General features: G+C 39.5%; 1 protein-coding gene across 7 annotated transcripts in view; it reads left to right on the top strand.

Moving 5' to 3' along the window:
• Positions 1 to 14,701, top strand: part of ZMIZ1 (zinc finger MIZ-type containing 1) — a 528,960-nt gene that overhangs the window by 124,405 nt on the left and 389,854 nt on the right. For all 7 annotated transcript variants that reach the window (XM_053692110.1, XM_053692111.1, XM_053692112.1 and 4 more), the window contains one exon: positions 569 to 675. The gene's annotated coding sequence lies outside the window, so the exon portion shown is untranslated. The remainder of the gene's footprint in view (positions 1 to 568; positions 676 to 14,701) is intronic.

Below are 14,701 nucleotides of genomic sequence, written 5' to 3'. Positions count from 1 at the left end.
ATACACTCTGTGTTCATAAATTAACCTCTTAAATGTCATACAATTGTTTTAAAAGGCCATTACAGTGTTAAAATGGCATGGCTCAGGAGCAGCAATGCACTACTGGGAGATAGCTGAACACATCTTGTGAGCCAAAGACAAGAAGCAGTGCATCACTGCTCCTGAACCTACATTAGAATTATATTCAACAAAGGATACTAATAAATTAGAAAGTTGTTTAAAGGGTCATTATAGTGTTAAAATTGACAAGCTCTTATTTGTTAGAACATGTCACATTATCACTAGCAGCACTGCTGTTCACAAGCGGTACTTTAACTATTTGTGCGGGGTTAAACACACATAGTTGTAGAGTCTCTAGTGCTACAAATGACATGCTGTACAAATAGCCCTTCTTGTGGGATTCCAACAGAGCATACAATTTTAAAAACCGTTTCCAATTTACTAAGTGCATCTGAATCATTAGTTTAATTTTTGATGTTACTGTCCCTTTTAATGTTTTGTAATTTTATATTTTTTTTTATACTGAATTTGTACTTACACTGTTTTTTTACCTTTCTGTCTTTACTAGGATCTAGTGGGTGTCTGCTGATAGATTTGGTTAACTGCTTCATGCACGAAGATCTTGAGAGGATGCACTGATGAACGAATACTACAGAATGCAGACACATAAAATAGGTAAATGTTCACTGTTGTTGTTGGGTTATCGTTTCTGTGTCTCTCTACTTAGGCTAAAATAACACCTAATTCAGTTTGCTGTTGTAGCGTGTTGTAACAATTCGTTTTTGTTCTTTACATAAAATTGTAGCGATTTGCGATTCGGAAATCTTTCTTGTTGTATTGCTTCTTCATAAAGTCTTTGCACGTACTGCTACACTTTTCTTACTAGGACCAATAGGGGGACTTGTCTTTATTACGCCACCAATAGCCAAAACAAGTCCTGACTTGTTGGGCAAAAGCTATTTTCACAAAGGAAGGCGCTCACAGCTGTAAAATAAATGGGAGATTTGTTTTAATATGATCACCTAGTATATATGCGAAAGGCCAAAATATTTAGTAATGTTTTACACCTGCTTTTTAAAATGTATTTATATAAAAATTATAAAAAAATAAATAAATAAATATATATATATATATATATATATATATATATATATATATATATATATATATATATATATATATATAATTTTAAAGGGACATGAACCCCAAAACTTATTTCATGATTCAGATAGAACATATAATTTTTTAAACAGCTTTCCAGTTTACTTATTCGCTTCATTCTTTGGCATCCTTTGTTGAAGAAACAGGCATTCACATGGTAAGCCAATAACATGAAGCATATATGTGCTTCCACCAATCAGCACCTCCTGAACCTACCTAGGTATGCTTTTCAACAAAGGATACCAAGAGAATTAAACAAATTAGGGAATATAATTAAATTGAAAAGTTGTTTATAAATGCATGATCATGAGCGAAAAAAATTGGGGTTTCATGTCCCTTTAACAAATTAGCTCACTGGAAGGGGATTAAATACATAGGGGCCGATTTTAAGAAAGTGCGGATGGACATGATCCACTGTAGCGATCATGTCCGCCGCACATCGATAAATGCCGACAGCATACGCTGTCTGGATTTATCATTACACAAGCAGTTCTGGTGAACTCCTTGTGCAATGCCGCCCACTGCAGATTCGCGGCCAATCGGCCGCTAGCAGGGGGTGTCAACCCGATCATATGCTATTGGTCGGATTGCTGTCTGCCGCCGCAGAGGCAGCGGACGAGTTAAGGAGCAGCAGTCTTAAGACCGCTGCTTCTTAACTCCTGTTTTCGGCGGGCCTGAAGGCTCCCACACAAACAGTTACATTCAGGGCCATTCGGCCCTTGTTAAATCGGCCCCATAAAATTTGTCAGGAACTACTGGTCCCAAGTAGGAAACAGCTGGTTAGACAATTGCACAACTCTACCAATCACCAGCTATGTTCAACTTGAGAGCTGCAATACTTGTGACTCTCAAGCAGGCAAGTAGCGCAAACTAATTAGAGCATTTCATATTTGCACTGCAATGTCTCTTTAATGGGGTGTTAACCCTTTGGCCGACAGAGAAGGCTACAATGGATTGCATAATGTACCGCAGCTAATGGGTTATGTCCGCTTTCATGCTGGGATCGTCTTCTGTATATTCATTTTGAGTGAAAGTCCTAATTGTATTTTACGGAGTTCACCAGCTGTAATTTAAGGGGTGATAGAATCCACGCTTTGTTTCAAACTGAAATATTTACAATTTTTTTTGTAAGGAGACCCGTTCAGGTGCAGTGTATTACTGGCTGTACTCTAATTAATATTACTTCTGCGGCTGTCTCCGCATGAGGGATCATTGCCTTTACGTTTTGTGAGAATCTGGCAGCTGTATAATCTTCTTTTTTATTTTGCATGCATTTTCTGATCCCTGACACCTTGCCATACCTACCGCCCTGTTATTAGCTCTGAAAGGGTGTAATTGTACCAGATACTTTGTTCCCTCAAAAGAGTTTAAATTCTCTTGTGCCAAACCGTCTAAGGAGGAAGCTTAAAATTACAGGGAACTTGCGACACTGAAGGAACAGTTCTTATTAGGGGTAAATGGTCTCTTGACCCACCAGGTAATTGTAAAAAAAAAGTATATGTATTGAATAGTTATAGCATTTTAATAACAGCCCTAAAACTGCCAATCCTTGCAAGGAAATTCACACCTTTTTCTCTTAACCAAGAATTTAAAGGAATAGTCTGAGTTTTTTATTTTATTATTTAAAAAGATAGTTACTACGCATTCCCCAGCTTTGCATAAACAAAATTGTTATAATATACTTTATAACCTCTAAGATTGCCTGTTCCCTAGCCCCTGTTGGCTGCCCCTTATCTCAGTGCTTTTTTATTCGCTTTTTACAATCTTGAACACAACCAGACAGTTCTAGTTCATGTGTGCCATATAGATAACATTGTGCTCTCTCCAATGGAGCATTAAACTGGTTATGCAGGAACCAGTACTAATTGGCTAAAATGCAAGATTGTAACAAATACTGAGATAAGGGGCAGTCTGCAGAGACTCAGATAAGGTAATCCATAGAGGTAAAAAGTATATTAATGTAACAGTCTTAGTTAAGTAAAGCTGGGAAATGGGTAATGAAGGGAGTATCTATCTTTTTACACCATATCAATTTTCCAGTAGAATGTCCCTTTAACCAATCATAAGACTGTTATTTTTGTTTATTTTTGTTTAGACTAACAGGCCAGATTTTCTGGATTACATTGGGTGAGAGCAGGTAAATTAACCATGTTTACTAATCAGCGGATTACTTCACCTGTTCTATAGTTCAGATATCCTCAAAATCTGTCCTGTTAAGGGGTTGGCCTGAGAGGGTTTGAAAACCTGTGCTGTAGATTAATGAGGTGCAATCTCAATACAAGTTCCATTTTTCTTAATGTTTGTTTATTTTAAAGCATATTTATAGGGTTGTGCAAAATGTTGGCATTCGTCATCTACTGTTTGTGGAATTTGGCTAATTGCAGCACTGGATTTATTAGCATAAAAGGGATTTGTACATCCCTAATATTTGTCATGAGCACCTACAGTGCATTTAATTATGTTTACAAATGTGATAACCATCATCTTTATTGTTAAACCACAATATAAAAAAAAAAGTAGTGCTACAGGATTTTTTTTAATACCCTTTCCTTCATATGTGCTGATGCATCAATGTAATTGGCTAAACAATAATGTACGTAAAATCTGCACAAAATCACCTATATGAGAACAATACAATTGAAAGTACCAGATAGAAAGGGTATATATTATAGAGGTGCATCTCTGGACAAGATCCTTGTCTACAGAAACATTGTTTTTCTTCATAAATAGAAAGAGTCCACAACTGCATTCATTCCTTTTGGGAATTCAGAACCTGGCCACCAGGAGGAGGCAAAGACACCCCAGCCAAAGGCTTAAATACCTCTCCCACTTCCCTCATCCCCCAGTCATTCTTTGCCTTTCGTCCCAGGAGGTTGGCAGAGAAGTGTCAGAAGTTTTCGATAGTCTCTTATGGAGGGTAGTACTCTTCGGCTTGGGACTGGAGTTTTAAGTAGTCCTGTCAGCCTCTCAGTGAAAGCATGGATAAAAGTTAGAATCCGGAGATGCAGGGAGAGTCTTTCTGCGAAACCATCCCGACTCATATTAACAGAGTTTTGCTGCCTGCTTTCTTCTCTTAAGTCTATGGCAGAGGCAATGCTACTATCTGTCACACTTGAAGGGCTGTGTTCATGTTCCATGGCGTAGATTCCGGTAAGATCTTTTCATTTTACTTTCGTTATGATTGTCTGTATAACAAATGTTTTCCCGAGAGGCTCCAACCTTGCGGGACTAACTATAACTCAGGGTCTCAGTAAGGCTCATTTTGTATCTTGGAATCAAGGGTTAATATCTCCTGAGGGGGGTTATTGAACAGGGGGGAGGTTTAATAATTTTTGTTAAGTGATTCAACCTGCTTATGTGTAGTGTTACTTAGGCTCTTGGCTATGGAACATAACGGCCCTTGGAAGTGACGCCGCCTTTACGGTTGAGCGCGCCTTTTGGACCGACAGTGCACCTGGTGACCGGGCATGGTCACATTTTGACTCTCCATTTCCGCATTCCTGACAGTGTGGCGACGGAGAATTTCTGGTCCACTGGTGTCTGGGTCCTAGGAGGTGGTAAGTGCCCCAGCCATTGTGGGTGTCAGGTGCCGTTTATAGTGTTTTTGGTCCGGTTTTTGTATTCAATATCCCAGTTATGGAGGATTCTGAGATTGTGGAGACAAACTTTTTTGACTCCGATTCTTTTTCTCGTGAGGAATACGAATTGGCCTGGGTGATGCATGCCCTTCAGTTATGTTCAGAATGCCGTCTTAGAGTGCTCAATTCCTCGGGATCGGGGAATGAATGGGCCGCTGAGCAATCCGTCTTTGGGAAGTCTGTTCCGAGTGGCGAGTTCCCTACCACCAACGCTTACTACACATGCAGGTATCCCAGATTTTGCTTATCCTTCTCTGGAAGGTGGCTTGTTCCCCCCGGAGGTCATGGCACGTTTTCACATGTCCATTTTTATGGCGCTGGTGCATCTGCAACTGCCAGAAGTGTGCTTGCGATATTGTACGTGTTCTGTTGACCAGGGCTCTTCAGGCATGGGATGGCCTGCTCAGCTCTCCGGGGGAACAACTGTCCCTGAGGCTTCAGGGGGTCAACCTTCGGGTCGGGGTTGTCTTCTGCTCCGGCAAAGGTATGCTGTGCCTTTTGTTGCAGACTGGCTTGCCTTTTCCTGGACTTGTTCCTTTTGAGGTTCTTTTCCTTCGGGTCGGGATTTCTGGACTGTCCGTTCCCCTTAGCGGTTTGGACGCCTTATGGGTGATACAAGGTAGCCTTGTGGTTTCAGAAAGAGCCACCTGATGATTATACTCTCTTTAAAGAGGGCCATGTGGCTTTTCCTGCTTTCGGGAGTTTGTTGTCTCCCTATCAGGGACATTAGGCTGGGTTGTCTCTTTCCCCAAGCTTTGCTTAGGGGTTTTTCTCTACGGGGAGTTTGGGATGCTCTGCATTCTTTTCCTGGGTGGTCCTCTGGTTATGTACTTTAAGGAGATATGGAGACTAGTTTTTGTGCTACTCGCTCTTCAGGTGACTTTGTCCTTGAAATTTTCCCTTGGTCTCCGGAGACTTGGTGCACCTCTGTTGTGCCCTAGCTCTTTTGTGGGGTGTTGGACTCCTGTAAGGGGGGTTCTCTTTCTTTTGGGTCGAGATTTATGAGTGAGTTTTCACCCTGTTTCCAGGTTAGTCTGGTTATTCCCCTGTGAGGTCTGTTTTTTCAGACGGGGTATTAGTGTTCCCTGGGGCGATTGTTTTTAACAATTCTGGGACTCGGGCCTTTAGTTTTGTTTGAGAATTTTCTGGATGTCCGGAAGCTTAGGATCCTGTGGCTGGTTCGGGGTAATCAAGTTTTTTCCATGGAACATAGGCTATGGCCTAAGGACTGGCTAGTTGAGCCTGCTAGCAGCTTGGCCAGGTTTTCTGTGTGCTTGTGGATACATTCCTATGACTTGCCTTTTCTTTGAACGATGTTTATTCCCTTTCGGGGGGAGTTCTTTCTGTGTTCATCAGGTGGTCTGGATGCTTTTTATTTGGCTTTGGTTTCATCAGTCTCTGGCTCATGTCTTGTGAACATGTGTGCTGTTTTTATTTGTGCCTTTCCATTTGTGTGTGGGGGGGGGGTTGTTTGTCCTTCTTAAAGGACCATGATACCCAAATGTTGAAACACTTGGAAATGATGCAGCATAGCTGTAAAAAGCGGACTAGAAAATATCACCTGAACATCTCTATGTAAAAAAGAAAGATATTTTACTTCAAAAATTCCTCAGTAGCCACATCCCATTGTAAAGGACTTCTAAGCAGCAAATCAGTATGTCTGTCCTGAGACAGCTAAGGGATTGAGCTTACGTGCATACTCATCTTATTTCCCTATTCAGTTTAAGGGAGTTTACTATGAAATCTCATGAGAGTTAAGTGGAATCTCATGAGATCACAGTAAAAGAGTGCATGACCTCAGCATTGTTGATGCTGATTGTCTGCTGTTAATTTCTTCATTTTTAAAAAAAATATATATATATATTTGCAGCTGGGCAGCAGCTGAAGTATAGTTTTTTTTTTTTACACAGAACTTACTCTGCTGAGCTGAGAAAATTGTGAGGTAAAATATCTTCTTTTTTTTACATAGAGACGCTCAGGTGATATTTTCCTGTTAGATTTTTTACATTTATACTGCATCAGTTTCAAGTGATTTAGCATATGAGTATTATGTCCCTTTAAATAGGGGGTTCCTCTCTCTCTCTGGAGGGTTGTTGCCCTGTCTTGTGTACAGGTGTTTTTAGCCTGTAAGGGTGAGCAGTTTATCCCTCTGGGGATTGTTCTGTTCATCTGGGGAGATTGGAATCTCCATCTTGAGACTGTCAGTCTGCTAAGTCTTCATTAAGGTCTACTGCATTTTGCTATGTTCATCTCCTTTGTGGTTCTCTTTGAGTGTACCTCTTGGATGAGTTCTTGGGTTAACATCCAAGTTCTGTTGGGGGGGGGCTGAGTCCTCTCCATTCTGTCCTTCCCTAGGGGTTGGTGATTGGGGTCCTTTCTGTTCCCCTGGTTTTCAGACCTGCTTGTCACTTGGGCTGGCTCGTTGTGGAGCAAGATCTGTGATCGGTCCTCGGGTCACTTGAGGTTCGGTGAGCCTCCTTGAGGTTCTATGCTTCTCAATGTTCCAGATATTTGAGTAGGTCTGGCTGCTTTTAGATGACCTGTGATGTACCCACTATTTAGTGGATGTTTAGCAGTCTGACAATTGAGGTTTATCTCTTTCAGCTGCTCTCCTTACTTACAAGTGTTCTATAAGTCATCCTGGTATGACTGACTGTGGCGTGTGGTGTTGACTTAGGTGTTCGCTTATCTGGGTCTTCTGCACGTGTTTGATCTCAGAATATTTCAGTGTTCTGAGTCATCTTGTGTCCTGAAGACTGTCTTCAGTTGTCTTTCAGGGTGCGGTTGCACTGTATTTCGGAGAAGTTTTCTTCTTGGTTTCAGATTCCCGGTTTTAACCTTGTGGTTTCTGTACTTCCGGGGTTTGGGCATTGCCTGCCTTGATCTTAAGACCAGTTCGGGTCTCTCTGGGCTTTGCTTGGGCTTCCTTATTTTTTATTTTGGAACTGGTTGCTCCCTATTTATGAGCTTTTCGGTAATCCTTCATTTTTATTCACGTCTTCGCCTTTTTGGGGGAGTTGTCGGTGTTGCTCCATTTCTTTAGTAAGGGGTGTGTTGTTGGGGACCAACTGCTGGGAGGCGGTGTCTCCTGGAGGCATGTTGGCTCAGTCGAGTCTATTTCTGCGATCTCTAGCTAGGCTTATGGACTATCTGCGGGTCAGTGTCCTTGGGCTTTTCTTTTCAAAGTTTTCTCAGCTTCAAATGAAGCGGGGGGGGGTTTCTGGGTAGTAGGGTTTGCAGGCCTGGTGCCTTCAGAATGGGCCGCCTTTTGTACCCTCCCGTTTTTGCATTCAGTGTCCTCTATAGCTTGGGTATTGTTTTCCCAAAAGTAATGAATGCAGCTGTGGACTCTCTTCATTTATGAAGAAAAACATAAATTATGCTTACCTGATAATTTTATTTTCTACAGCTCCCCGTCTGTGTTTTTATCTGTGGGGCATCTGTTATTTTTATTCTTCTGGCACCTTTTCACCCTGATATTTCTTCTACTGTTCCTTGTTCCTCGGCAGAATGACTGGAGGATGAGGGAAGTGGGAGAGGTATTTTTAAGTCTTTGGCTGTGGTGTCTTTGCCTCCTCCTGGTGGCCAGGTTCTGAATTCCCAAAAGTAATGAATGTGGCTGTGGACTCTCTCCATCTGGGAATGGGTAGTAAAGGCATTATGTATCTTTTTAAACAATAACAATTTTGGTGTTGACTGTCCCTTTTATTTTTCCCTTTAAATTGTAGTATACTTTGTAATGCCTCCAGTGATAAAATGTGTCCTTTACTTAGGAATATGGAGACATCAGAATTAGATCAGTTCTCGTCAGCATTTACTTTTTTCTGCTGAATGATTGGTAAACAACAAGTGTTAAAGCTAAATTTGGGTTCAGTATTGAATATCCTGTATGCTATTAATAATTTCCCTGATGTTGTTTTTGTTGTGTCCAGTAAATAAAATAATTTTAAAAACAAAGAAACTGGGTCTAGTGATTGTTTTTTTTGACCTTTTAAAGAACACACGAGCTGTATTCTCCTACCTCCCAAATTTTCAAATGTAAATTTAAGGCTCAGTTTATGGGGCATGGTTTGATTTTCAATGTGGAGGGGCTCTGGCAAATCATACATTGTACATAAGAGTGCTGGAGGTTAGACATAGTTCACTGCAAAAGCCAGTTAAGAAGATGGGTCATGCAATGAACACGGTGGGACTGAGTTTGTTTGGGACAATTCAGCACAATTTATTGAAGACTTAAAGGTATGAAATACACATTTTTTCTTTTTATGATTCAGATAGAGCATGCAATTTTAAGCAACTTTCTAATTTACTCCTATTATTTTTTTCTTGGTTTTCTTGGTATCTTTACTTGAAAAAGCAGGAATGTAAGCTTACTTGCCGGCCCATTTCTGGTTCAGCACTTGGGTAGCGCTTGCTGATTTGTAGCTACCAATCAGCAAGTGCTACCCAGGGTGCTGAATCAAAAATGGGCCGTCTCCTAAGCCTACTTTCATGCTTTTTCTAATTAAGATACAAAGAAAATGACTAAGATTTGATAATAGGAGTAAATTAGAAAGTTGCTTAAAATGGTATGCTTTATCTGAATCATGATAGAAAAAAATTGGGTTTCATATCCCTTTAACAAAACATAAAAGCTATATAAATACAGGTTAGGTGACCGGCATTCACCTGCCTTTAAAGAGACAGGGAAGTGACACATTTTAGAGTTGCATTCCCTTGTGCTTGTAAACTTAAAGGGACATGAAACCCAATTTTTTTCTTTTCTGATTTTAGAAAAAGCATGCAATTTAAAATAACTTTCTAATTTCCTTCTATTATCTAATTTGTTTCATTCTCTTGATATGCTTTGCTGAAAAGCATATCTAGATAGGCTCAGTATCTGCTGATTGGTAGCTGCACATAGATGTCTCGTATGATTGGCTCACCATGTGCATTGCTATTTCTTCAACAAAGGATAGCTAAAGATTTAAGCAAATTAGAAAATAGAATTAAATTGGAATGTTGTTTAAAATTGTTTTCTCTATCTGAATCATGAAAGAAAAAATGTGGGTTTAATGTCCCTTTAAGGTTCTGTCTCACCCTCATGACAACAAGCCTCTTGGAAAATGCTCTGATTTAAACAGTAAACACAAGCTAGACATAATGATGTATTCAAAGTAACGATCAGCCTAAAAATAATACATAGATGTATGTTTACAATTATATTGGTTGTTTAAATATTGGAAATATAAGTGTAAAGGTTTAGTTTCTATAAAGGTACTTTTAGTTTCTCTAAAATAATGATTGATGCCATGTTTGAACTTGTTTCCTATTTATCTCTGTTTGTGCAAACACAGCAGTGTGTGGGATCCCTTCTAAATAATCCTATGTTCCACGCAGTATTGTTTGGACAGTCTATTTTATTGTCTGTTTTACATATGTCCCTTCACTGGGGCAAAAAAGTTAAGAGGCAACTTAAAGGGACAGTTAACTCAAAAAAAAATATCCCCTTTAATTTGTTCCCAATGATCCCCTTTACCTGCTGGAGTGTATTAAATTGCTTACAAGTATTCCCATTGCCCTTATATTGGCATTTGAATTTAGTTTATTTAGCCTGTGGTATCCCCACCCATTCTGAAATTTTTTGGCCTTAAGGCCAAGCTGTGTTAACACAGACAGTAGAAGAAATTACACTCCCAGTGGGTTATAGAAGAGATTAGGTAATAAAATGTTAAGTTTTCATTGTTCTCTCCAAGTATTGGTGATAGGTTTACGGACAGATATTAATTAAATAAGCAGCTATATGTACACAATGTGATAAAGTAATGAGATATGATTATACCTACAAGCTCAACCCATTTTATGAGGTTGTTGCTTCAAAACACAAAATCAGCTAATTCATATACACAAACCTTAAAAAAAAACAAATCTCATACATTTTATACTCTGCAGCTGGTAAAAAAAAGTAACTGGAAACACATTAAGGGAAAAACAATTTTATAGTATACTGTTCCTTTAAAGGGAAATAATACTCCTATGCTAAATCACTTGAAACTGATGCAGTATAACTGTAAAAAGCTGATAGGAAAATATCACCTGATCATCTCTATGTAAAAAAGGAAGATATTTTACATCACGATTTCCTCAGCTAACCAGAGTAAGTTCTGTTCAAAAAGTTATACTTCAGCTGCTGTCCAGCTGCAGGTAAAAAAAATAAAAAAATAAAGAAATGAACAGCAGCCAATCAGCATCAGCAGTGCTGAGCTCATGAACTCTTTTATTGTGATCTCATGAGATTTGACAGTAAACTTCCTTAAACTGAATAGGGAAATAACAGGAGTGTGCGCAAAGCTCACTCCCTTGCAGGTCCCGGGACATACATACTGATCTTTTTTTTTTTGCATAGAGATGCTCAGGTAATATTTTCTAGTCAGCTTTTTACAGCTATGCTGCATCACTTTCAAGTGTTTCAACATTTGAGTATCATGACCCTTTAAGTACAAACATTTTGGAACCCATTAATTTTATAGAAACTCAGTGGAGCTTAGAAAAACAAATAACAGGAAACGCAAAATAAAATTAAACTTTGCAATATTTTTTCATTATTTAATGACACATAATTAAACCATTTTTATATTACAATCTCTTACTGTTTGTGTGTGTCATGCGATATGACAACAAATTGGTTGTGTTGTCTCACTCACTCACTCATACACACACTCACTCACTCACTCACTCTCTCACACACACACTCACTCTCTTTCTTTCTCTCTCTCTCTCTCTCTCTCTCTTTCTTTCTCTATCTCTCTTACTCGCTCTCTGTCGCTCTCTCGCTCTCACACACTCACACACACACTTGTGCTCATAAGTTTACATACCCTGACAGAATTTATGATTTCTTGGCCATTTTTCAGAGAATAAGAATGATAACACAAAAACTTTTCTTTCACTCATGGTTAGTGTTTGGCTAAAGCCATTTATTATCAGTCAACTGTGTTTACTCTTTTTAAATCATAATGACAACAGAAACTACCCAAATGACCCTGATTAAAAGTTTACATACCCTGGTGATTTTGGCCTGATAACATGCACACAAGTTGACACAAAGGGGTTTGAATGGCTATTAAAGGTAACCATCCATCAGCAGTGTTCAAACTCTAATCCAGAAGTGGAAAATGAGGGGTTCTGTTTAAACCAAACCACCGTCAGGTAGACCAACTAAAATTTCAGCCACAACTGCCAGGAAAATTGTTCGGGATGCAAAGAAAACCCCACAAATAACTTCAGGTGGAATACAGGACTCTCTGAAAACATGTGGTGTGGCTGTTTCAAGATGCACAATAAGGAGGCACTTAAGAAATATGGGCTACATGGTTGAGTCGCCAGATGAAAGCCATTACTACGCAAATGCCACAAAGTATCCCGCTTACAATACGCCAAACAGCACAGAGACAAGCCTCAAACCTTCTGGCACAAAGCCATTTGGAGTGATGAGACTAAAATTTAGCTTTTTGGCTACAACCATAAACGCTACATTTGGAGAGGAGTCAACAAGGCATATGATGAAAGGTGCACCATTCCTACTGTGAAACACGGAGGTGGATCGCTGATGTTTTTGAGGATGTGTGAGCTACAAATTCACAGGAAATTTGGTCAGAATTGATGGCAAGATGAATGCAGTATGTTATCAAAGAATACTGGAGGAAAATTTGAATTCATCAGCCCGGAAGCTGCGCATGGGACGTACTTGAACATTCCAACATGACAATGATCCTAAACACAAGGCCAAGTCGACCTGTCATTGGCTACAGCAGAATAAAGTGAAGGTTCTGGAGTGGCCATCTCAGTCTCCTTACCTCAATATCATTGAGTCCTCTGGGGAGATCTCAAACGTGCAGTTCCTGCAAGACAGCCCAAGAATTTACAGGAACTGGAGACTTTTTGCCAGGAAGAATGGACAGCTTTACCATCCGAGAAGATAAAGAGCCTCATCCACAAATGACTTCAAGCTGTCATTGATGTTATAGGGGGCAATAAACGGTATTAAGAACTGGGGTATGTAAACTTTTGATCAGGGTCATTTGGGTAGTTTCTGTTGTCATTATGATTTAAAAAGAGTAAACGCAGTTGATTGATAATAAAATAGCTTCAGCCAAACACTAACCATGAGTGAAAGTTTTTGTGTTATTATTCATATTATCTGAAAAATGGCCAAGAAATCATACATTCTGCCAGGGTATGTAAACTTATGAGCACACCTGTATATGTGTTTGCATGTATATACAGTCATGGCCAAAAATATTGGCAGCCCTGCATTTCAGATAATGAACCTCTTTGTCCAGAAAATTGTTGCAATTACAAATGTTTAGGCATTCTCATGTTTATTTCTTTTGTTTGTATTGGTATGACACAAAAAAGTGGAGACAAATAGCCAAATCTGATACATTACATGCAAAACTCCAAAAATGGACTGAACAAAATTATTGGCACCCTCAATTTAATATTTGGTAGCACACCCCTTGGAAAAAATAACTGAAATCAATTGCTTCCTGTAACCATCAATGGTTAACCCTAACCCTACACCTCTCTACTGGAAGTTTGGACCACTCTTCTTTCACTAACTGCTCCAGTCCTCTCAGATTGGAAGGATACTGCTGTTTTGAGATCTCTCCACAGGTGATCTATGGGATTGAGATCAGGACTCATTGCTGACCAGTTCAGTACTCTCCAGCACTTTGTCTTAAACCATATCTGGGTGCTTTTTGAAGTGTGCTTTTGGGTCATTGTCCTGCTGTAAGACCCATGACCTCTGATGGAGACCCAACTTTCTGACACTGGGCCCTACATTGCACCACATAATTCTTTGGTAGTCTTCAGATTTCATAATGCTATGCACACAGTCAAGACATCCAGTGCCTAAAGCTGCAAAGCAACCCGAAAACATTACTGAACCTCCATCATGCTTGACTGTAGGGACCTTATTCTTTTCTTTAAAAGCCTCATTTCTTTTTATGAAAACCGTAGAATGATGGGCTTTACCAAAAGGCTGTCATTTTGTTTCATATGTAAACAGCACATTCTCCCAAAATGATTTTGGCTTCCTCAGGTAAGTTTTATCAAACTCCAATATGGCTTTTTTATTTTTCTGTGTCAGCAGTGGGGTCCTCCTGGGGCTCCTATCATAGCATCCCTTTTCATTCTGATGGCGACATACCTGAAGGTCAGCTTGAATTTGTCTGGAAGTTGATTGAGTTCTTTATCCACCATTCAAACAATCCTTTGTTGCAATCATTGATCAATTTTTCTCTTTCGTCCACGTCCAGGGAGATTAGCTACAGTGCCATGGGCTGTAAACATCTTGACAATGTTGCACACAGTGGACACAGGAACATTAAGATCTCTGGAGATGGACTTGTAACCTTGAGATTGTCCATGCTTTTCAACAATTTTTGTTCTCAAATCCTCAGACAATTATTTGCTGCTCTTTCTCTTCTCCATGTTCAGTGTGACATACAGAGACACACATCAGAAAGCTTTCAGTCAATTTTTCACCATTTAACGGATTGTCAGTGTGTTTTCTATATTGTCAGCACCTGTTAATTGATACAGGTGAGTTTAATTACAAATTACAGGAGCCTCAAACTTGGAATGCAATTATTTCTTACAATCTTGAGGAGGCGCCAATTATTTTGTCCAATCCATTTTTGGAGTTTTGAGTGGAATGTGTCGGCTTTGGGGGGGGGTTCTCCACATTTTTGTGGTATACCAATACAAAAAAAATAAATAAACATGAGAATGCCTAAACATTTGTAATTGCAACAATTTTCTGGGCGAAGTGGTGCATTATTTGACAGAAATGCAGGGGTGCCAATATTTCTCTTTTAAGGTGTATCCAGTCCACGGATCATCCATTACTTGTGGGA

This window comes from Bombina bombina, chromosome 9 (genome assembly GCF_027579735.1).
Source record: "Bombina bombina isolate aBomBom1 chromosome 9, aBomBom1.pri, whole genome shotgun sequence".
Taxonomy (NCBI): Eukaryota; Metazoa; Chordata; class Amphibia; order Anura; family Bombinatoridae; genus Bombina; species Bombina bombina.
The sequence above is the reverse complement of the archived record's forward strand: the minus strand, read 5'-3'. Positions and strand labels throughout refer to the sequence as shown.